Source organism: Gossypium arboreum, chromosome 13, assembly GCF_025698485.1.
Source record: "Gossypium arboreum isolate Shixiya-1 chromosome 13, ASM2569848v2, whole genome shotgun sequence".
NCBI classification, from domain to species: domain Eukaryota; kingdom Viridiplantae; phylum Streptophyta; class Magnoliopsida; order Malvales; family Malvaceae; genus Gossypium; species Gossypium arboreum.
In genome coordinates, this window is record NC_069082.1 from 38,860,294 (window position 1) to 38,886,129 (window position 25,836).

Here is a 25,836-nt window from a genome sequence, read left to right on the forward strand (position 1 = left end):
GATTAGAATCAAATTTAAAAAGGGAATCCATTGATTGAGTTAATGTGATAATAGAGGTTTTAATTAGAAAGAAATTTCAATTAATCAACCTAGAGTCAGTTGCTTTTATTCTTGAAGATAAATATTAGCATAATTTAGGGATTTCTACAGATCAAGATACTAGGTGAAGAAATTGTGTAATTTAGATTGATAATGACAGATGAAATCTACGTGAATTTTTTCATGTGTGTTGTTTCGCTTCTTAGTTGTTTGCTCGATTATTTTCCTATTTTTTTTTGTTTGTCACGTTTGTAGTTAATTAACTTAATGGATTTTAGTTATCAATCAATCGCTTTAATTATTCATTTAAATAATAGAAAGACAGTAATTACTATTACTTTTAGTTTTCATGGGAATGATATCTTTACTCACCATACCTATACTATTAATTGATAGGTGCACTTGCCTCTATCAAATTTTTAGTTGGTTTTGTGGACATCAAGTTTTTGGCATCGTTGCTAAGGACTAAAATATTAGGAAAAATTTATTTCTAATAATTTAGTAATTTTTATTTTAATTTAAATATTTTTCTAATTTTTAAAGTTTATATTCTAATTTTTCATTTGTTTGATTCTGACAGGTTCTTTTGGTTTATGACTAGAGGAAACCCGTTGGAACCGTTAGTGTTTAATAGTGAAATTGAAAAGACTACTCGCAGAAATCGTAGAGAGGAGAGAAGCAAAGTAAAGTCAACTGATTTCAATAGACGATCAATAGGAAAAGGATATTACTATAGAGATGGATGATAATCAAAATAATCAACAACCTCCTACACCTCCTACTTCTCGTACTATGTTTGATTATGCTAAGCCTACTCTGATTGGGGTTGAATCAAGTATCTTCAGACTGAATATTACTACAAACAACTTTGACCTCAAGCCAAACACAATTCAGATGGTACAACAATATGTTTAATTTGTTCGGTTGGAAGATGAATATCCAAATGCTCATTTGGCTAACTTTCTAGAGAATTACGACACATTCAAGATTAATTGCATTTTTATGATGCCATATGCTTATGGTTGTTCCCATTCTCTTTAAGGAGCAAAGCAATATAGTGGTTGAATTCACTTCCACGAGCTTCTATCACGACTTGGGATAAGATGACTAAGAAGTTTCTATTGAAGTACTTCCCATCAGCTAAAATAGGTAAGTTGAGGATTGACATCTCTTTTTTTTCTCAAATTGATTTGGAGACATTATATGATGCATGAGAGAGATTTAAGGATCTTTTGAGAAGGTTCCTCATCAAGGGTTACTAACTACCTCGAGATGTATTAATGTCCAGTGTGAATCTTGAACTAAAATATATAATTATAAGGCGATATTCATAAGTATACTGAGTCTAGTTGTAATATAGTTTTACAATGGAGTGGGTCAATACTCGAGAATCATATCAAGGAGGCTAACGCTAGATCAATTCTAACCTAAACATTAAAAGATCTAATTAGTACTTTCCATTCAAGAATATTACGAAGAATATAAAATAAAGGATTTTGGGGTTTTATAATAATAAAAATAAAATAATATAAAAGATAAGATTTAAAAGATTAAAAAGGATGAATAAAAAAAATATGATTACGGGTGATTAGCTCACTTCGGTAATCTCCATCAATTGTCATTCAGGGTTCCTCATCAATTAACTAGTCATTGCCCTAGCAAGATTTTCCAATCTTCCACTAACATAACGAGTTAGCAAGAACTACCTATCTCTCGATCTCATAGTCTAGACTAGTTTAGGGGTAAGGTGTTCACAGGTGAGCACCAATTTTGGGTTAATTCCCACCTTGATGACCTCTCGAGGTTGTCAGGCCTAGGGTTTGTTTCACGTTCTCCCTTTCCCAAACAACTGATCCGTTGAGTAACCCTACAAAATAGTTAATAAATCATACCTCCACTTGCTCATAGAAGGATTAGTTTCTCATGGCGTTCATAAATAATATATAATCGATGTAAAGAGAAAGCATTCTAATTAAATCGATAAGATAGATTTAATGGAAGAGCCTGATTGTGTTGATTTTAAGCATAAATACACTGGGTTGAATGGTTGCACAATCCAAATATCTTGAAAGAAAACAACGAACAAATAAACTAAACCCTCGAAACCTAAGAAAGAAAACAAAATTAAATCTAAATAAAGAAACCAGGTTAATGAAAGGTGTCTTTAGCATGTTCCAAATAAGCCTATTTATAGCCTTCAAGTGATCATCGTCCTTAGCCCTAGGTCAGCTGACGTTCTAAAAATTTAAGTTTGATTGTGTGAACCATTGCTTCATATTTAATTTTTGTCTGAAAGTTGATGTCGCAACACATCAGGACCTATGTCATGAAATAACAACCGATATGCTTTTCTATAGCCATCCGCAGGGGTATGTCACGACATCAAAGGTAAACTTGAGTTTTCTATATTATGTTCCCTATATTTGGACATCAAACCTCCTGTGTTGTGACATGGCATCCAGTATGAACCTAAAATGCCTTCTAATGGTCTCCTACAAGTTAGTTAATTTTGTGGTTACAAGTTCAAACCTTTTACGCTTGTTTGAATCCTCGCCTAGAAACTAATTGATGCAAGAATCGTTCTAACATTGAATAATAAGACACCTGAGACAACTCAAAAGTTTATTGAGCAGATGAAACTGAATAACTATCAGTGGCAAGTCATGAGAACAAAATCGATTAAGTACTCGGTGTTTTTAATATTGATGCAGTTTCTATGTTAGCAAATCAGGTTGAAGCTCTTGGTAAGAATTGATGGTTTGGATTTTTCTAAATGATAAAATTACGTAATTTAGATTGATAATGACAGATGAAATATAGATGAATTCTTTCCTGGGTATTTTTTCGCTTCTTGGTTGTTTGTTCTATTATTTTCCTGATTTGTTCTTTGTTGCATTTGTAGTTAATTAATTTAGTTACTTTTAGTTATCAAGCAATCAATCCAATTATTCAATTAATAGAAAGACGATAATTACTAGTACTTTTAGTCTTCGTGGGAACAATATCTTTACTCACCGCAGCCTTTGTCAAATTTTTAGTTGGATTCTTGGAAATTAGGATTCATAGATGTAGACACATAGATACAAATTCATACATTTAGATTTATAGATGCAGATTTATAGATTTAGATTTATAAATGTGGATTTATAGATGCGAATTAATAGATACAGATTCATAGATGCAAATTTACAAATGCAGATTCATACATGTGGATTCGTAGATGCGGATTCATAGATATCCCGTAAAATTTCATAAGGTAGATTCCAATGTCAAGCTTTAGCATGAAAACTTGAGGGCAAGTCCAACGAACTATCATAACTTGTGTATGCCCATGGCCATGGGACTTGCATAAAAAGATGACGCTTTAAGCCTTAGACTCCATAAAGTTTCATACTTGAGAAGAACCCTCATAGGGTTATCATATACTTGTGCACATATATATTTGTATAATCCATCCGGACCTCTGCATAGCCAAATAACATGCATCACCTCAACTCTCATTATCTACTTTACATACTTCCTTACTTCTCATAAATTACACTAGTGTCAACAATTCAACTAATTTGTACTATTTGCGAATACACATTGAACATGACTATATACATAACATATGCTGTGACATCCCAAAATTGACCATAGTCGGGAAGTGGTTTCAGGACCGCTAAACCGAGTCACCGACATGTTCGAACGTAATATTTATTGTCTAGAATATGTGAAAATGCATGTGTGAATTTTGAATTCTTTGATTTAGTTAATTTGATTGTGAATTGAAAGAAAAAGGACTCATGTGAAAGGATTTAAATAGATGTGGCTAATTTTAAGAGATTAATAAAGGGATGAAGTAAAATGAATGGACTTGCATGTCAAATAGCCCATTCCTAAGGGTAGTGGCCGGCCATGTCAAGAGTGATGGGCAAGGGAAAACATGTTTCAAACATGTTTAGCTAATGGATTATGCTTGAAAGAATAAAGAAATGAAATTGAAAAAAAATAGGGATATGATGAAAACAAAAGAAAAAAAAAGTGTTCATTCTCTCATTTTCTCCTTGCTTGGCCGAATATACTAAGAAGAAAGGGGGGAAAAATCTTGAGAAAATCAGCCATGGGAGCTTACTAGACTAAGGTGTTTTGATACAAGAAGGTATGTTTTTATGCCACTCTTGAAAATGCATGCATGATTTGGAGGATTGGTTCAAAATTTTCCTTGAATCTCAAATCGAAACTAAGTTGTTAGGTGAGTTAAATTTCGGCCATGCATGTTGTCTTCCTTGGTGAGTGTTTTGATGTTGTTGTGATGAAAGCATGGAGATGAGTGAGTTCGAATGTTTAACAAAAAGGAAATTTTGTGCCATTGAGTTCTTGTTGTTATGTGTGTGTGTGCATGAGTATTTGGCCATGCTATAGAATTTATGTTGCAAAATGATTAATGCTTAATGAGATGTATAATAGTACTTGTGAATGAGCTTGAGAGTATTTAAACAATTAGACATGAAAAGGGTGGTAATGAGGCTGAAAAATTGTTGGATGGTTAATTGGGTAAGGAATGAAGCATTCGGCCATATGGGGTATAAATGGGCATAGGTGTTAAATACCTTGTATTGGAAACTTTGATAAATAAGTAGCAATAAATTAAGATGAGATTGAGTAAATTTTCAGCTTAGTTGTGTTAAGTATTGGCAATAACCATAATAATGCATGTGAATGCCGTATGTTTGTGTTTGATGGAGAGGTAAATTGTTTGATTTAGCTCAAGAGCAAAGGGAACTAGATTGGACAAAGGAAAGGAGAAAGCAAGCGAGTAGCCGATTTGGAACCGTTCTACCCCAAACAAAGTAAGTCATTAAGCACATATGTTTGATATTGCTTAAATGATTGGAAAATCTATGCAATTGTGTTTAATGGAATGCTATGTATGTATAAATGAAATTGTATGTGTATGGAGTGAGGATAATTGTTGAATGTAAAAGAAATAGTGGAATGTGTAGAAAGTTTGCTTTCGGCACTATGTGTGCGGGCAATACGTGTGTATGGTGACGAGATTGGCACTAAGTGTGCGTGCTGGAAATATATGGCACTAAGTGTGCGTGCTGGAAATATAAGGCACTAAGTGTGCATGCTGGAAAAATATGACACTATGTGTGCAAGCTGGAAAAATACGGCACTGGGTGTGCGAGCTCGAAGGGTATGGCACTGTGTGTGCGGGCTTAAATTGCGTGGCACTAAGTGTGCGAAATCGAGTAGTAAGCACTGTGTGTGCGTACTCTATATATATGGAGGGTGTGTCTCCATTGAATTGAGTATGGACAGCGGATCGGGTAAGTACCTCGAGCTCATGACGAATAGAGAATACGTTCATGCTTGGGTTTGAATTTGGTAAGCCTTAAATCTATGTGATGATTGAAATTGTATGGTTGTGCTGGAAAATGAGTTAATGTGTAAAAATGTTTCGATTATCTTGTTGTGTAGAATATGAAATGTGGATGTATGACTTGGTACGAGATTGGACCGAAAGGTCCGAGGTATTATGGTATAGATTCGATATGGATGAGTACCTAGCCTCGTTTGTTGTACATGTTGTAGTAACTTTATCGTGGATTGATGAATGCTTATGACTTCTGAGTTGTAAACTCACTCGGTGTTTTTCTTGTCACCCATTTTAGGTCTCTCGGACTCGTATTGTTTTGCGTGATCGGGACCGTCATTGAAGTCATCACACCGGCTGAAATCTTGTGGTATTGTTTTCGTTGTTGAAGAACATTTGGCATGTATAGGCTATTATATTTTGTCGAATTGTGGGTTGTAAACTTTAAGCCATGTGAAAATGGCCTATGTGGTCGCCAAGTGGGATGCTAGAACCTATAGCCACGAGTCTTAGAAACTCTAATTTTGATATGGTGGCCATAATTTGTGTCATGTATGATGGATGATTAAGGCCAAGGAAAGATTCATGAAATTGGCATAGTCTACTGCAGTAACTGTTGCGGACAGCAGCAGTGAGATGAGATTGAAAATCACTAAAATAGTAGAAGTAGAATTAAATAGTTAGTAAATTATGAAATTGAACCTTGATGAATCTATTTTATATGGACGAAACAAAACGACCATATGAGCAGTATACTGAGAAATATTAAAGTTCTCGTGAGACAGGGCCAGAACGGTTTCTGGGTCCCCTGTCGCGACTTTGAAAATTTACCATAAATTATCCAGAAAGAATTAGGAGTCATGCCTTATATGTACAGATTCCATTTTGAGTCTAGTTTCATTAGAAACAAACGGCACCAGTATTAAAGCCCTGTACAGAGAGATATTCAAGTTGTAACGCGCGAAGGTCAGAGCAGTCGATCCCTGTAACATGGGTGACTTTAACTAATAAACTGTACCAATTGGCCCGACCAAAAATTCTAGAAATAAATCCATGGATGGGTATGTGAGCCTAAATTCAGGGAAAATTTACGAAACCAGTTTCCGAGTTTTGAAACTCGAGATATGATTTTAAGGCGACGGTGACGCAGTTTTCCAGCCTGACTGGTAATGTCAAATTGGTTGGTACCTTGAGAGGATTTGGCGTTAACCCTCGTGTCCGACACCGCGACGGTCACGAGTTAGGGTGTTACAATTTTATTGGTATCAGAGCTATGGTTTAGTCGGTTCTAGGACTACCATAGGCGTGTGAGTCTAGCTATACATGCCAAATTGTTAGTGCTTAATAATGTGATGACTTCGACGGTTGAAATTTTTGTTTTGATTAGCGATGGAACCCGGATAGAGAGACCCTTGGCGGATGACGTTGGAAGTGTAGCGGCTGCTCCTGCACAAGGGACACCGCCTGTTGAGCCTCAATCATCCGCGAATAATCAAAATGAAGGCGAAACAAGCCTTCTTCGCCATGATGAATGAGTGGGTCGCATAATATGCCCGAACCAATCCGGCTGTCCAACCATTCCGAATTTAAATAATCCACCCCAAGAGCCCGTAATGCCATCGCCATCGATCCCGTGAGGCTGAGTAAACCACCGTGGACTTGATTAGGAAGCGTGGGGCGAGGAGTTTAAGGCCATAGTTATCGACGATGCCAAAAGGGCCGAAGTTCTAGCTTGATAACACCATTAGAGTGTTTGATGAAATCATGCACACCGATGAATGTCTTAAGTGTGCTATATCTTTGTTGCGAGACTCACCTACTATTGGTGGAGGACCTTGATTTCCATAGTCCCAAAGGAACAAGTTACTTGGGATTTCTTTCAAACGGAATTTCGGAAGAAATATATTAGTCAACGGTTCATCGATCGAAGCGTAAGGAGTTCCCGGAACTCAAGCAAGGCCGTATGATCAGATCGAATCTGAACATGAGTTCGTAAGACTTAGTCGGTATGCTCGGAGTGTGTGGCTGATGAGGTTGCTATGTGCAAAAGATTTGAAGAAGGATTGAATGAAGAGTTAAAGTTACTAGTGGGAATTTTGGAGATAAAGCGATTCGTGACACTAGTCGAACGAGCTCGCAAGGCGGAAGAACTTGGGAAGGAGAAGAAGAAGGCTGAATTTGAAGCAAGAGATTACCGTAAAAGATCAACGAGTAAAGCTCCGTTCTCGATCAGTAAAGAGGTTCGTGGAGGACACCAAGAAGTCGAGGCGATCATGGAATTCCATTAGAGCCCGACCATTGACGGACTCCCGAGCTACATCGGTAGCTAGTGTAGGCAATAATCGTCAAGAGAGACCTGAATGTCCCCAATGTGGAAGACGACACCTAGGTGAATGTTGGGGTAAGTCATTAACCTGGCTCATTACGGATGTGGTTCAAGGACCACTTCATTAGGGATTGCAGAGCTAGATGAGAAGAATAAGATGCAAGGTGCGAGATCTAGTGGGGCGACACTAGAGGTAGACCCCGAGGGTTTCGTGGAGGTAGGGTGGTAATCATAAGGGAGCCACCGACACTACTGTTCGATCCGAGACCGAGCTCTGCTAGAGCATATGCCATCCGCGACGAGAGGAGGCATCCTCCCGACGTTATCCTTGGTACTTTTACTCTCTTTGATACTAGTGTGATTGCATTGATTGACCCGGCTCTACTCATTCATATGTATGTGAAACTTTAGCATCCAATAAGACTCTACCGTTGAGTCTCTCGAGTTCGTAATTGAGTGTCAAACCCTTTGGGTCAATACGCACTCGTTGATAAAGTGTGCAAGAGATGCCCCTAATAATTCGAGAATCTGCTTTTCCACCGATCCGATGCTTCTACCATTTGATGAATTCGATGTTATTCTTGGTATGGATTGGTGATCAGTACATGATGCAATGGTGGATCGCAAAAGGAAAACCATTGATTTGAGGAGTGCAAATAATGAGGTAGTCCGAGTCGAGTCTCTTGATTTAAAAGGAGTGCCGCGATAATATCTTCTATGACCGCCGGAGATATGTGAAAAGGGTGTGAAACATACCTTGCGTATGTGTTGGAAAGTAAAGAGACGAAAAAGAAACTCGAATCGGTATCGATGGTTTGTGAGTATTCGGATGTTTTTAGGAGGAGTTACCGAGATTGCCACCGGTTCGAGAAGTGGAATTCGACATCGGTTGTACCGCACTACGCCAATCTCAATAGCTCCGTATCGTATGGCATTAACGGAGTTAAAGGAATTGAAGGTTCAATTGCAAGAATTGACGGATAGAGGTTTCGCTCGACCGAGTTTTTCTCCATGGGGTGCACCAAGATTGTTTGTAAAAAGAAGGACGGAAGCATGAGGTTGTGCATCGACTACCGTCAACTCAATAAAGTGACGATAAAGAATAAATATTCGTTGCCACGAATTGACGATTTGTTTGATCAATTAATGGGAGCCTCAGTGTTTTCAAAGATAGATTTGAGGTCGGGATACTATCAGTTGAGGGTCCGAGAATCGGACATACCCAAAACCGCTTTTAGAACAAGGTACGGTCACTACGAATTCTTGGTGATGCCGTTTGGGCTCACTAATGCCCCTGCGGTGTTTATGGATTTAATGAATAGAATTTTCAGGCCATACTTAGATCGGTTCGTAGTTGTATTTATCGATGACATTTTGGTCTATTCGAGAGATGAAATCGAACATCTTTGAACACCTAAGGCTAGTGTTGCAAATCTTACGAGATAAGCGATTATACGCAAGGTTCAATAAATGTGAATTTTGGTTGAAAGAGGTTAGCTTTTTGGGGCACGTGGTGTCCGCATCGGGTGTCAGGGTGGACCCGAACAAAATTTCGGCCAGAGTCAATTGGAAACCTCCAAGGAATGTTACCGAAGTTAGGAGCTTTTTGGGGCTTGCCGGTTACTACCGACGGTTTGTAAAAGGATTCTCGATGATAGCCACACCCATGACAAAACTGCTTGAAAGATGTCAAATTTGAATGGACGGAAAAGTGTCAGAAAAGTTTCGACCAATTGAAAACCCATTTGACGAAAGCTCCAGTTCTAGTACAGCCCGAATCTGGCAAAGAGTTTGTCATCTATAGTGATGCCTCCCTACTTGGGTTAGGTTGCGTATTGATGCAAGAAGGTCGAGTTGTGGCCTATGCATCGAGACAATTGAAGCCACATGAGAAAAATTATCCAACCCATGATCTCGAATTGGCTGCCATCGTATTCGCCTTAAAGATATGGCGACATTACTTATTCGGTGAGAAGTGCCATGTGTATTCGGATCACAAAAGTCTCAAATATTTGATGACTCAGAGAGACTTAAATCTGCGACAAAGACGATGGCTCGAGTTGTTAAAAGATTATGAACTCGTCATTGATTATCACCCGGGAAAGGCTAATGTGGTTGCGGATGCCTTAAGTCGAAAATCACTGTTTGCTTTACGAGCGATGAATGTACACTTGTCTATCCTACCCGACAATGTGTTAGTAGCCGAATTAAAGGCCAAACCAGTGTTAGCTCATCAAATTCGGGAAGCTCAGAAAGTTGATGAGGAGTTGCTTGCAAAACGGGCTGAGTGTGTTCGAACAAGGAATCGAGTTTCAAATTGATGATGACGATTGTTTGAGGTTCAGAAGTCGTCTGTGTGTTCCAAAGAATTCGGAACTTATTTCGATAATTCTAAATGAAGCCCATTGTAGCCGAATGGCAATCCACCCGGGGAGTACGAAGATGTACAACGATTTGAAACGTCGGTTTTGGTGGCATGGTATGAAACGAGACATCTCTGATTTTGTTTCGAAATGTTTAATATGTCAACAAGTGAAAGCGGAACATCAAGTGCCATCGGGATTACTTGACCGATCACGATACCCGAGTGGAAATGGGATCGAGTCACAATGGACTTTGTATCCGGACTGCCATTGTCAGCAAGTAAGAAGGATGCGATTTGGGTCGTTGTAGATAGATTGACTAAGTCGGCTCACTTTGTCCCCGTATATACGGATTTTCAATGGACAAACTAGCCGAATTGTACGCTTCTCGTTGTGAGACTACACGGGTGCCTATTTCCATCGTGTGGGATAGAGATCCGAGATTTACCTCGCGATTTTGGAAGAAGTTGCAAGAGGCTTTGGGTACCAAGCTGCATTTTAGCATCGCTTTTCATCCCCAAACCGATGGTCAATCCGAACTGATAATTCAAATCCTGGAGGATATGTTGAGATGTTGCATCCTTGAGTTTAGTGGTTCATGGGAAAGATATTTGCCTTTGATTGAATTTGCTTATAACAATAGTTTTCAATCAAGTATTAAGATGGCGCCTTACGAGGCCTTGTACGGGCGTAAATGCCGTACACCATTGTTTTGGACCGAGCTCGGTGAGAACAAAATTTTTGGAGTGGATTTGATTAAAGATGCTGAACAGAAAGTAAAAGAAATCCGTGAAAATCTGAAGATAGCCTCCGATCGTCAGAAGTCGTATGCGGATCTAAAACGAAAAGACATTGAGTATCAAGTGGGAGATAAAGTGTTTCTTAAAGTTTCGCCTTGGAAGAAGATACTCAGATTCGGCCGTAGGGGCAAATTGAGCCCGAGGTTCATCGGGCCATATGAGATATCTGAACGAGTCGGTCCGATCGCGTATCGTTTGATTTTGCCCCGAGCTCGAAAAGATTCACAATGTTTTCATGTCTCGATGCTTCGACAATATAGGTCGATCCATCGCACGTAATTGCTCCATCGAGATTGAGATTCAGCCTAATTTGAGCTATGAAGAGGAACCGGTTCGCATTATGAGGCGTGAAGTAAAAGAGTTGCGCAATAGGAAAATACCATTAGTGAAGGTGTTGTGGCATAAACACGGAATGGAAGAAGCCACTTGGGAGCTTGAGGACTCTATGAAAGAGCGATACCCGAGCCTATTCATCGGTAAGATTTTTGGGGACGAAAATTTCTTAAGTGGGGGAGAGTTGTGACATCCCAAAATTGACCATAGTCGGGAAGTGGTTTCGGGACCGCGAAACCGAGTCGCCGACATGTTCGAACGTAATATTTATTGTCTAGAATATGTGAAAATGCATGTGTGAATTTTGAATTCTTTGATTTAGTTAATTTGATTGTGAATTGAAAGAAAAAGGACTCATGTGAAAGGATTTAAATAGATGTGGCTAATTTTAAGAGATTAATAAAAGGATGAAGTAAAATAAATGGGCTTGCATGTCAAATAGCCCATTCCTAAGGGTAGTGGCCGGCCATGTCAAGAGTGATGGGCAAGGGAAAACATGTTTCAAACATGTTTAGCTAATGGATTATGCTTGAAAGAATAAAGAAATGAAATAGAAAAAAAAAATAGGGATATGATGAAAACAAAAGAAAAAAAAAGTGTTCATTCTCTCATTTTCTCCTTGCTTGGCCGAATATACTAAGAAGAAAGGGGGGAAAAATCTTGAGAAAATCAACCATGGGAGCTTACTAGACTAAGGTGTTTTGATACAAGAAGGTATGTTTTTATGCCACTCTTGAAAATGCATGCATGATTTGGAGGATTGGTTCAAAATTTTCCTTGAATCTCAAATCGAAACTAAGTTGTTAGGTGAGTTAAATTTGACCATGCATGTTGTCTTCCTTGGTGAGTGTTTTGATGTTGTTGTGATGAAAGCATGGAGATGAGTGAGTTCGAATGTTTAACAAAAAGGAAATTTTGTGCCATTGAGTTCTTGTTGTTATGTGTGTGTGTGCATGAGTATTTGGCCATGCTATAGAATTTATGTTGCAAAATGATTAATGCTTAATGAGATGTATAATAGTACTTGTGAATGAGCTTGAGAGTATTTAAACAATTAGACATGAAAAGGGTGGTAATGAGGCTGAAAAATTGTTGGATGGTTAATTGGGTAAGGAATGAAGCATTCGCCATATGGGGTATAAATGGGCATAGGTGTTAAATACCTTGTATTGGAAACTTTGATAAATAAGTAGCAATAAATTAAGATGAGATTGAGTAAATTTTCAGCTTAGTTGTGTTAAGTATTCGGCAATAACCATAATAATGCATGTGAATGCCGTATGTTTGTGTTTGATGGAGAGGTAAATTGTTTGATTTAGCTCAAGAGCAAAGGGAACTAGGTTGGACAAAGGAAAGGAGAAAGCAAAGCGAGTAGCCGATTTGGAACCGTTCTACCCCAAACAAAGTAAGTCATTAAGCACATATGTTTGATATTGCTTAAATGATTGGAAAATCTATGCAATTGTGTTTAATGGAATGCTATGTATGTATAAATGAAATTGTATGTGTATGGAGCGAGGATAATTGTTGAATGTAAAAGAAATAGTGGAATGTGTAGAAAGTTTGCTTTCGGCACTATGTGTCTTGGGCAATACGTGTGTATGGTGGCGAGATTGGCACTAAGTGTGCGTGCTGGAAATATATGGCACTAAGTGTGCGTGCTGGAAATATAAGGCACTAAGTGTGCATGATGGAAAAATATGACACTATGTGTGCAAGCTGGAAAAATACGGCACTGGGTGTGCGAGCTCGAAGGGTATGGCACTGTGTGTGCGGGCTTAAATTGCGTGGCACTAAGTGTGCGAAATCGAGTAGTAAGCACTGTGTGTGCGTACTCTATATATATGGAGGTGTGTCTCCATTGAATTGAGTATGGACAGCGGATCGGGTAAGTACCTCGAGCTCATGACGAATAGAGAATACGTTCATGCTTGGGTTTGAATTTGGTAAGCCTTAAATCTATGTGATGATTGAAATTGTATGGTTGTGCTGGAAAATGAGTTAATGTGTAAAAATGTTTGATTATCTTGTTGTGTAGAATATGAAATGTGGATGTATGACTTGGTACGAGATTGGACCGAAAGGTCCGAGGTATTATGGTATAGATTCGATATGGATGAGTACCTAGCCTCGTTTGTTGTACATGTTGTAGTAACTTTATCAGTGGATTGATGAATGCTTATGACTTACTGAGTTGTAAACTCACTCGGTGTTTTTCTTGTCACCCATTTTAGGTCTCTCGGACTCGTATTGTTTGCGTGATCGGGACCGTCGTTGAAGTCATCACACCGGCTGAAATCTTGTGGTATTGTTTTCGTTGTTGAAGAACATTTGGAATGTATAGGCTATTATATTTTGTCGAATTGTGGGTTGTAAACTTTAAGCCATGTGAAAATGGCCTATGTGGTCGTCAAGTGGGATGCTAGAACCTATAGCCACGAGTCTTAGAAACTCTAATTTTGATATGGTGGCCATAATTTGTGTCATGTATGATGGATGATTAAGGCCAAGGAAAGATTCATGAAATTGGCATAGTCACTGCAGTAACTGTTGCGGACAGCAGCAGTGAGATGAGATTGAAAAATCACTAAAAATAGTAGAAGTAGAATTAAATAGTTAGTAAATTATGAAATTGAACCTTGATGAATCTATTTTTATATGGACGAAACGAAACGACCATATGAGCAGTATACTGAGAAATATTAAAGTTCTCGTGAGACAGGGCCAGAACGGTTTCTGGGTCCCCTGTCGCGACTTTGAAAATTTACCATAAATTATCCAGAAAGAATTAGGAGTCATGCCTTATATGTACAGATTCCATTTTGAGTCTAGTTTCATTAGAAACAAACGGCACCAGTATTAAAGCCCTGTACAGAGAGATATTCAAGTTGTAACGCGCGAAGGTCAGAGCAGTCGATCCCTGTAACATGGGTGACTTTAACTAATAAACTGTACCAATTGGCCCGACCAAAAATTCTAGAAATAAATCCATGGATGGGTATGTGAGCCTAAATTCAGGGAAAATTTACGAAACCAGTTTCCGAGTTTTGAAACTCGAGATATGATTTTTAAGGTGACGGTGACGCAGTTTTCCAGCCTGACTGGTAATGTCAAATTGGTTGGTACCTTGAGAGGATTTGGCCGTTAACCCCTCGTGTCCGACACCGGCGACGGTCACGAGTTAGGGGTGTTACATATGCTCATTACATCCAAATGAATGACTGTGTAACACCCAGTTTTTGCAGGTCCTAAGTTATGGCGAGTAATCTAGAAGTAATTTGTGAGACGCAGTTCTATCCACCCAATTGTTGTTTTGGCATATAGGTCTGGCGTATAGGTAGGGCACATAGAAAATGTTATAATATATTGTGAGGATTGATCTCAGAATGTGTTAAGTTGTATTGGAGAAGAGATGAGTAAGAGTATTGAGGATGTTTGGGAAACTTGGTGTTATCATTGAAGGTATTGTACCCCAAGTTAGTTAGATTATTGTGCTAGTTACGTTCTAGCGAGGAAGTTAGGAATGAAAAAGAAAAGATGAGCTAAATACATATAAAATATTACATTTTATAGTTGTAAACCATTTTTAAAGGTAATTCAGAAAGTTGTGACACGTGTCAAGTTCCAATAAGAACTTAGGTTAAAAAATATTGATATTAAGGTTAAAGAAAGGGAAAGTTTTTCTTCTTTCTTCTAAGAAATTATTATCTGAAGTTGGAGGAACCAAAAGTATTACCTTATCCTTATAAGCTAAAGTTTTAAATATAGATCTTTGTTAGTGACTACTCCATGTCAAGGTAAGTAGTATGACTCTGCATATTAAAATTGTGAAAGATTACGTCTGACTAAGTACATAAATAGTAAAGTGAAAAAGTAAAGCTTTATATAAGGGTTATTTTGGTTTGAGATGATGGTAAAGGTTACAAATGAGTTCAATAGACTATTACGGTTATCGAAGAAGAGACGGGTGAGAGTATTGAGGATGTTTGGGTAAATTGAGGTTATGGTTGAAGGTATTGTCTGCCAAGTTAGTTGGATTATTGTGTTGGTTACGTTATAACGAGAAAGTTAGGAATGGAATGAAGGGATGACCCAAACACATAAAAATATTGGATATTCATAGCTGTAAACCATTTTTAAAGGTAATTCAAATAGTTGTGACACATGTCAAGTTCCAAGAAGGACATAGATTAAAAAATATGGATATTAAGCATAGAGAAAGGGAGAGGTTTTTTCATTAAGCATAGAGAAAAGGAGAATTTTTTTCTTTCTTTTAAGGTATTGTTATTTGAAGCTAGAGGAACCAAAAGTATTTCCTTCTCCTTTTAAGTTGGAGTTGTAAATCTGTATCTTTGTTAGTGGCTACTCCATGTCAAGGTAAGTATTGTGACTTTGCATATTAAAGTTATGAAAGATTAAGTTTGACTAAGTACATGAATAGTAAAATGAAGAATAACAGCTTTATATGAGGGTTATCTGGGTTTGAGATAATGGTAAATGTTACAAATGAGTTTAATGGTGTTTATCTATTTTATAAGTAGTGGTTGCAGTAGTTTCTTGCTGGATCTGGAGTTCAAGGTACTATCTATAGCTTTCAAGTGAGTCTATATACTCACTACTGTATATGTACTATGCAAAGTAGAGGCTCTACATAAAACTAGTTAAAAAGGTGATGTTGAGATCGTAAAAGTTATAGTTTGATATGCTTGCGATTACATAAGAGATTATTTAAGAATATCTATGATTGCATGTTTGTTAAGGATGGTAGTTACATCTGGTATAGATCTGATTAGTTCAAGTAATGCGATGGGGAGTATGATCGTGTATGTGTGTCTTGGATGTATGCTATGTAATATGTTCTGTTAAGAGTCTATGTGTGTCTCTACAATGCTGTCAAAAGGGGTTCATTAGGACTTTAAGCGCGAACTTTGAAAGGAAAGCATATAGTCATGGCACCTTTCAAAAGGAACTAAAGGACAGTGATTATCCAATGAGGTTCTCTGCGTGTCTTAGGACGATGATGGGCAAACCTAACATAATGTGAGTTTAGGCAAATCAATATCGTGAACATGTCATGAAAAGAAGCGTTTGTGGCGAATCACAAAAGAAAAGCCTTTCTGGCGAATCATGAAAGAAAAACTTTTACGGCAAATCATGCAAGAAAAGCCTCTATGGAAAACCCTGCAAGGGTAACCTTTATGACTATCATGTAAGAAAAGATTCTATGGAAGACCCTACAAGGATAGCCTTTGTGGCGTACTATGGATGAACTGCCTTTATGGTGTATCTTAATAAGGTTCTCAGAGAATAACTTTATGACCTTTGTGATGAATTTGGAACGAAGCTAGTTAGTGTATTTAGTCCGGCCCTTTAACGTAATTTCAGGACAATCAGCAAGGCATAACTCACCTATTGAATATACAGTAAAGTATTACCTAAGACTATTGATCAATTGAGAATAATGAATTGAAGGGATACATATAAGTAATGAGTTAGTATTGGAAATGTATTCTAAACAAAGATGTAAAATTGAAAGTTTAAAAGAAGCTATCATTTGTGTATGTGTTCCTTCTTGATTTGTGATGAGGTGATGGCTCAAAGTTTGAAGGATGTAAGTGATGTATCAAAGACATTGAAGAAAAGGAAATAGTTTTAGAGGAAAGTATAGTAACGAATAAGTATAAAAGAGTGGAACTTGAGGAAGTATTCGAGCAGAGACAAAGTTAAGGGTTAAGAATAATTAGATTGTCAATCTAAATTATCAGATGCTATATGCAAATATGACTCAAGTTGTAACACCCTAAACCCGACCTAGACGTTATGGCCAATTTTAATGTGTCACATCGAAGTGTTTTTCAAAAATTGATCTTTTAGGTAAAAATTTGTTACTGAATTTAAACACTTTTATTATTATTTAACAAAAGTTCTCGTTAAAAGGTTTACCTTATTAACCATTAGTGTTATATTAAATTTATTTAAAAACGCGAAAGCTTTTTAATTCGATGAAGTTTAAAACACGTGTTTTAGAAAAAAATAATTGTTTTAAAAACTCGTCTTTACCTAGACTAGCAGTTTAAAAATATATATAATCCAAAGCCCAATTAAAAATTAAAACCCACAAACAGCCTTACTACAAAATTAAATACCTAAAAGTGAAATTTAAATTAAATAAAGTAAAATGCAAGACACAACAGTCGTGTGGCCACCTCTAAGTCCCTCGCAACACCAAATCGTCTAACGTTGGGGATTACATGTACTGTTAAAAAGAAAGGGTGAGTTTACAAAAACTCAGTGTGTAGCCCCCTATCAGTCAAATAGTAAATGGTGCATGCGAGAATGATGCAGGCACGAGCCTTATTGATGTCGATGCGATGCGGGCCTTAGCTCTATCTGATAAAGTGTGGGCCTAAGCCCAATATAGTATCAGTATAGTGTAATGCAATAATGCATCCCAACCCAAAGTTGTGACAGCCCTAAATTGACCCTAGTCGGAAAGTGGTTTCGGGACCACAAAACCGAGTCATAAAAATAATTAACTGTTATATTTGATGCTTATTATATGTATATAGGCATGTGTGAAAATTTCATGTTTGAATTTTGTTAATTGTAAGTGAATTTTGCTAAATAGGATTTGTGTGAGAAAATTTAGAAATGTGCTAGGCAAATGTTAAAGTGGCCTATTGATGCATGTTAGAAAATGTTGTCCTTGCATGTCAAATTACCCAAAACTTAGGATGGTGGCCGGCCATGTTAGAAAAAGTATATCAGTCAGAGATTCATTGATCAAAAATGGAAGGAATTTCTTGAACTTAAACAAGGTTCCATGTCGATTCTCGATTATGAGCGAAAGTTTGTAAGGCTTAGCGATGCGCTCGAGAATGCATTTCTTTGAAGTCGTGATGTGTAAGCGTTTGAGGATGGGTGAACGATGATATAAAGTCGTATGTTGGCATTTTAGAAATTCGAGAATTTGTGGTACTTGTCGGCGAGCTTGCAAAGCCGAGGAGCTCGAAGGAGAAAAGAAAAAGCGATATGGGAGCAAAGGAGTTTCGTAAGAGATCTTCGGGAAAGCCCTTTCAACAGTCATCGAAGAAATTTAGAGATGATTTAGGCCGATCTAGAGACACTTCGAGCTTTTCTAGACGTGATCGTGATCGACCCCCTGTGAGTGCATGAGTCACTTCGGTCGCCAGTGTTAGAAATGATCGTCGAGACAGAACGGAATGCTAGTATTATGGTAAATGGCATTCGGGGAGTTGTAGATTCCATGACTACTCCTGTTACAAGTGCGGATCAGCTGACCACTTTATTAAAGATTGCCCGAGATTGTCTGAACAGAATGTAAATCAGAGTGGGAAACTGGGTGCTACTACTGCTTGGGGTAGACCATCTAGAAATACGGGCAATGCTAGTGGCGGTCAGAGAGGATCTAGAGATGCTACAACCAGATCTGAGGCTCGTGCTCCTACTAGAGCTTATGCTATACGCGCACGCGAGGATGCTTCCTCGCCAGATGTTATTACCGGTACTTTTACTCTCTTTGATACTAATGTGATTGCTTTGATTGACCCTGGTTCTACTCATTCTTATATATGTGAAAGCTTAGCATCCAGTAAGACTTTACCTGTTGAGTCTACTGAGTTCGTAATTCGGGTGTCAAATCCCTTGGGTCGTTATGTGCTTGTCGACAAGGTGTGTAAGAAATCCCTTTAATAATCCGAGGCTCCTGTTTTCCGGCTGACCTAATGCTTTTACCGTTTGATGAATTTGATGTTATCCTCGGTATGGATTGGTTGACCGTACATGATGCAATTGTAAATTGCAAAAGAAAAACCATTGATTTGAGATGTATAAATAACGAGATAATCCGAGTTGAGTCTACTGACTTGAATGGGTTGCCAGCTATAATATCATCGATGTTGGCTCAGAAATATGTAAGAAAGGGGTGTGAAGCATACCTTGCGTATGTACTTGATGATAAAGAGTTAGAAAAGAAACCTGAATCTGTGTCGGTGGTTTGTGAATACCCGGATGTTTTTCCCGAAGAATTACCGGGTTTACCACCTGTTCGGGAGGTAGAGTTTGGTATTGAGCTTGTACCTGGGACTACACCGATTTCGATAGCTCCATATCGTATAGCGCCAACTGAGTTAAAAGAGTTGAAAGCTCAGTTGCAAGAGTTGACGGATAGAGGTTTCGCTCGACCAAGTTTCTCACCTTGGGGTGCACCAGTATTGTTTGTGAAAAGAAGGACGGAACCATGAGGTTGTGCATCGACTATCGTCGGTGAATAAAGTGACAATAAAGAATAAATATCCGTTACCGCGTATTGATGATTTGTTTGATCAACTAAAGGGAGCCTCGGTGTTTTCAAAGATAGATTTTAGATCGGGTTATTATCGATTCTTGAATTCGAGATTCGGATATACCCAAAACTGCTTTTAGAACGAGATACGGTCACTACGAATTCTTAGTGATGCCGTTTGGGCTCACTAATGCCCATGCAGTATTTATGGATCGATGAATCGGATCTTGAGACCGTATTTAGATCGGTTTGTAGTTGTGTTTATCGATGATATTTTGGTCTATTCGAGAAATGAAACCGATCATCTTTGAACACCAGGATTAGTGTTGCAAATTTTACGGGATAGCGGTTGTATGCTAAGTTCGATGAAGTGCGAGTTACGGTTAGAGAGGTTAGCTTCTTGGGACATGTGGTATCTGCATCGGTATTCGAGTTGATCCGAGCAAAATTTCAGCCATACTTAAGCGGAAGCCTCGAGAAATATTATGAAGTTCGAGCTTTTGGGACTTGCTTACATTACAGACGCTTTGTAAAGGGTTTCTCGATGATAGCCACACCATAACGAAACTACTTGAGAAAGATGTTAAGTTTGAATGGATGAAAAGTGTCGAAAAGTTTCGATCAATGAAAACTTATTTGGTGAAGCTCGATACTAGTGCAATTTCGAATCAGGCAAAGAGTTTGTCATTTATAGTGATCATCCTTACTTGGGTTGGGTTGCGTATTGATGCAAGAGGGTCAAGTTTTAGCTTATGCATCGAGACAACTGAAGCCACATGAGAAAAATTATCCGACCCATGATCTCGAACTAGCTGCCATCGTGTTCGCTTTGAAAATATGGCGACATTACTTATTTGGTGAGAAGTTCCATGTATATTCGGATCACAAAAGTCTCAAATATTTGACGGCTCAAAGAGACTTGAATCTGCGACAAAGACGTTGGCTCGAGTTGTTAAAAGATTATGAGCTTGTCATTGACTATCACCCAGGAAAGGCTAATGTGGTTGCGGATGCTTTAAGTCGTAAATCACTATTTGCTTTACGAGCAATGAATGTACACTTGTCTGTTCTATCCGACAATGTGTTTGTAGCAGAATTAAAGGCCAAACCATTGTTGATTCATCAAATTCGTGAAGCTCAGAAAGTCGATGATGAATTGGTCGCAAGACGGGCTGAATGTGTTTCGAATATGGAATCAGAGTTTCAAATTGATGATGACGATTGTTTGAGGTTCAGAAGTCATTTGTGTGTTCCAAGAAATTTAGAACTTATTTCGATGATTCTGAACGAAGCTCATTGTAGTCGAATGTCAATTCACCCGGGGAGTACGAAAATGTACAACGATCTGAGACGTCAGTTTTGGTGGCATGGTATGAAACGAGACATTTCGATTTTGTTTGAAGTGTTTAATATGCCAACAAGTGAAGGCGAACATCAAGTGCCTCTGTGTTTACTTGACCGATTATGATACCTGAATGGAAATGGGATCGAGTCACGATGGATTTTGTATCTGGGTTGCCATTGTCGGCAACTAAGAAAGATGCGATTTGGGTTGTTGTTGATAGACTGACTAAGTCGGCTCATTTTATTCCCGTACGTACGGATTATTCATTGGATAAATTAGCTGAAATGTATGTTTCTCAGATTGTAAGATTACACGGGGTACCCATTTCTATTGTGTCGGACAGAGATCCGAGATTCACCTCGTAATTTTGGAAGAAATTGCAAGAAGCTTTAGGTACCAAGCTGCATTTTAGCACTGCTTTTCATCCCCAAACCGATGGTCAAGCCGAGCGAATAATTCAGATACTCGAGGATATGTTGAGATGTTGCATCCTTGAGTTTAATGGTTCATGGGAACGGTATTTACCTTTGATTGAATTCGCTTACAACAATAGTTTTCAATCAACTATTAAGATGGCACCTTACGAGGCTTTGTACGGTCGTAAATGTCGCACACCATTGTTTTGGACGGAGCTCTGTGAAAGTAAAATTTTCGGAGTTGATTTGATTAAAGATGCTGAATAGAAAGTAAAAATAATTCGTGAAAGTCTGAAGGCAGCATCCGATCGTCAGAAGTCGTACGCGGATTTAAAACGAAGAGATATTGAGTATCAGGTGGGAGACAAAGTGTTTCTTAAGGTTTCACCTTGGAAAAAGATACTCAGATTTGGCCGTAAGGGCAAACTGAGTCCGAGATTCCTTGGGCCGTATGAAATCTCCGAACGAGTTGGTCCAGTTGCATATAGGTTGCTTTTACCCCCTGAACTTGAAAGGATTCACAATGTTTTTCATGTTTCGATGCTTCGACGTTACAAATCTGATCCTTCGCACATAATTAGTCCATCAGAGGTTGAAATTCAATCTGACTTGAGTTATGAAAAAGAGCCGATTCGTATCCTAGCTCGTGAAGTGAAAGAGTTGCGAAACAAAAGGGTTCCGTTAGTAAAGGTGTTATGGCTCAAACACGGAATCGAATAAGCTACTTGGGAAACCGAGAACTCTATGAAAGAACAATACCCAAACCTATTTACCGGTAAGATTTTCGGGGACGAAAATTTCTTAAGTGGGGGAGAGTTGTGACAGCCCTAAATTGACCCTAGTCGGAAAGTGGTTTCGGGACCACAAAACCGAAGTCATAAAATAATTAACGTTATATTTGATGCTTATTATATGTATATAGGCATGTGTGAAAATTTCATGTTTGAATTTTGTTAATTGTAAGTGAATTTTGCTAAATAGGACTTGTGTGAGAAAATTTAGAAATGTGCTAGGCAAATGTTAAAGTGGCCTATTGATGCATGTTAGAAAATGTTGTCCTTGCATGTCAAATTACCCAAAACTTAGGATGGTGGCCGGCCATGCTATGGGTTAAAATGTATTATAAACATTTTATGTTAGTGTTTTATGTTAGGAATAAAAAAATAAAGAACATGGGTAATAAAATAATAGTGGTTAGTAGGAGGAGAAACAAAAAAAAAATTTGTGTGGTTGCTCCTCCATTGCCATGAATTGAAGGAAGAAAACAAAGAAAAAAATGTGTTCATCTTTTAACATCCTTAGCGAAAATGCTAAGAAGAAGGGGAAGGGAAGTAAAATATTGACCACTCCTTCTAGTCTTGAAGAAGGTATGTTTGATGTTATTCCATGAAATTCATGCATATTTTTAGATGTTAGTTTGAATTCTACCTATCCCATGGTTTAAATTCTTTTTGCTACTTGATGGAAATGATACTCGGCCATGGATGTTGTCATTCTTGGTTGGTGTTGATGTTGTGTTGATGAGGTATCAAGTTATTTTAGTAACCCATGTCAAAATTATGAAAATCATGGTATGGTGTCTTGAGCATTCGGCCATGGTAGGAAGTAGAAGAGAAATATGGTTGTTGTTCATGTTATTTGGATGAAAAAAAAAAGGGGTTAGTAGTTAGATGAAGTAGAGTCTAACAAATGAGCACATATGTGCATTAGTTGCTAGATGGAGAAAAATCGGCTAGCAAGTTGCATACTAAGGCCGAATATGATTTTGAATATTATTGAGTAATGCATGTGTTGAATTGATGGAATGGAGAGGATGCTTTAATTATGTTATGAACAATTATATGTTAAATTAAGGTTTGCTAAGCTAGCTATTAAGGTGAAGTGCAAATGTTAGTATTTGATTACTAGTGTATATATGTGTATTAGCCGAGTTTTGAACTTGAAACAAAATGGTGTTTAGTCAATACAAGTGACCATACTTGTAGAATGTATTAAGTATACAATCGGCCTCAACATAGACATGCATATTCGGCCACATGAGTGAATACATAGATTGATGTTGTACGTTCGGCTATAGGTAAGCATATTGATGGCTTTTTCTTGACTTAGAAAATCGGCTAAAGGAGAATATTGGCTAATATGTTGAATTTGATTCATGATTTCATACATATATGACTCTAATGCCTAATATACATGGGCTAAGTACCTTGAATTTCTCTTTGATGTTCAAAATGATTAAATCAATTTATTTGTTAAATTAAGCTCAAGAGCAAAGGGAACTAAATCCGATAAAGGAAAGGAAAAGGTGATCGAATAGGCGTTGAAATCGTTCGACAACATCCGAGGTAAGTTTTGAGTAATGGAACTTAGATTATGATTCGATTAGGTCATGACATATAAATATGACAAATAAGCGGTGATATAATGATTATACTTGAATTATATATTGAGGTGATTAGTTTATACCTATGACGGGTAGCCGAATGTGTATAGAGATCATGTTATAAAGCCAATCAAAATCATGCTCTTTGTATGTGGCTATTGAGCCGAAATTAGTAAGTGTGATAAGTGTCTTGTGTTTGAGCTTTGGTAATGAAAATGAAATATGGATGTGTCATGATTTATTGATATATGTGCATGGTTATTCGAATGATATACGGGCTAAGTCCCGAAGGCTTTTATGCTAGTGACTATATCCGAACTAAGATCCGAAGGCATTTGTGCGAGTTGCTATAAACGGGCTAAGGCCCGAAGGCATTTGTGCTAGCGACTATATCCGGACTAAGTCCCGAAGGCATTTATGCTAGTGACCATATCCGGGCTAAGACCTGAAGGCCTTGTGCGAGTGGTTATATCCGGCTAAATCCCGAAGATACTTGGGTTTGGGAATGAGCGATCTTGCTGTAATAATTTCAATTAATACGCTCGTAAAATCCCAACGATGAGGTATGTTCGTATATGCATTGGAATAATTGATTCCTTTTAAATAGTATTTGCTCAATCGATTAACAAGCTTCCGGCCTTTAGTCAAGTTGATTCCTTATGTATGAATATAAGGGTTGGAAATGTGAAGTAGGTACGATTTTAAGAATATGTGTATATGAAATTATTCGTTTAGTCATATGAATGCTATACTTCAGTTGTGCATGATTTCATTACTCAAAACTTACTAAGCATTAAATGCTTATTCCGTTTCTTTGATTCTCTGTTTTATAGATTTTGGTTAAATCACCTATCGGACTCGGAGTGTCAAATTCAAGTCATCCACACTATCAAAGTCCTTTTGGTACTCTTTTAGATGAACTCGAAAATGGCATGTATAGACCCGCCTTTTGTTGTTGGTCATGTACCTTTTGGTATTGTATAAATTTGGATAGCCATGCGAAAATGGCTTATATATCTTGAGCATAGCATTATAATCATTTTGTATATTGTTCATTGAGTGGTATGGAAATGCTTGGTAATGATTAGCCATTGGAATGGTTAATCACGATCATTTTAGTGCTATGTACGACAAATGGCTAGTTGATCCATGGAAAATCATGAAATAGGTATAGTCTACCTTAAAAGCAGAATCTTGACAAAGAAGAAGTGATGTGAATTTGAAAAATCACTAAAAATAGTAGGAATGGAATTAAATAGCGAATAAATTATGAAATCAAACCTTGATGAGTGTATTTTCATATGGAATAAATGAAATGATCATATGAGCCGTATTTTAAGGGATGTTTAAGTTTTCGTGAAACAGGGCCAGAGCGACTTCTGGATCCCCTGTTCTAAATTTGGAAATTCACTATAAATTAAACAGAGATAATTAGAAGTCATGCCCTATATGTACAGATTCCTTTTCGAGTCTAGTTTTTGATTTTTGGAACTCGAGATATGATTTTTAAGGTGATAGTGACGCAGTTACCCAGCTTGTCTGGAAATGGTAAAATGAACTGTATAAATAAGTGAATGAAGTCCGTTAACACCTCGTGTCTGACTCTGGCAACGGTCTCGAGTACGGGGTGTTACAAATCCAGCCAGCACACCACCTGTACCAACCAGCACACCATGTGGGGATATAAATCGACCCACCCACCTAGCACACTAATATCGCAGCAAAACTGCCAGTAATAATAATGCAGCATAGCTTTCAGAAACGGTAAATGTGCCAAAGCCACCAGTAACAGTGAATGTGACATAGTCACCAGTACAATACTTCCTCCAATCAAAATCTCAACCCCATGTAGTATTTCATGTCATGAATATTACGTGTATGCAAATTCATACTCAGTACAATCATATATGTAAATCATAACCACATCAGTCATATAGAACATAAGGGCATAATCATCATTTTACCATATAGGGGTATTACTATCATTTTACCCTACAGGGGCATTACGGTCATTCTACCCTACAAGGATATTGTGGTCATTTTACCCTATAGGGGCATTTTATCCTACAGGGGTATTATGATCATTTTACCCTATAGGGGTATTACGGTCATTTTACCCTATAGGGGCATTACGGTCATTTTACCTTACAGGGGTATCACGGTC

At 37.9% G+C, this 25,836-nt stretch overlaps 1 non-coding gene across 1 annotated transcript; it reads right to left on the reverse strand.

The window, feature by feature from the left end:
* Nucleotides 1-1,190: 1,190 nt before the first annotated feature.
* LOC128287148 (small nucleolar RNA R71) lies at nucleotides 1,191-1,296 on the reverse strand. Its single transcript, XR_008277844.1, has one exon. It is a non-coding gene; the product is annotated as a small nucleolar RNA R71 (small nucleolar RNA).
* Between the last annotated feature and the right edge of the window lie 24,540 nt (nucleotides 1,297-25,836).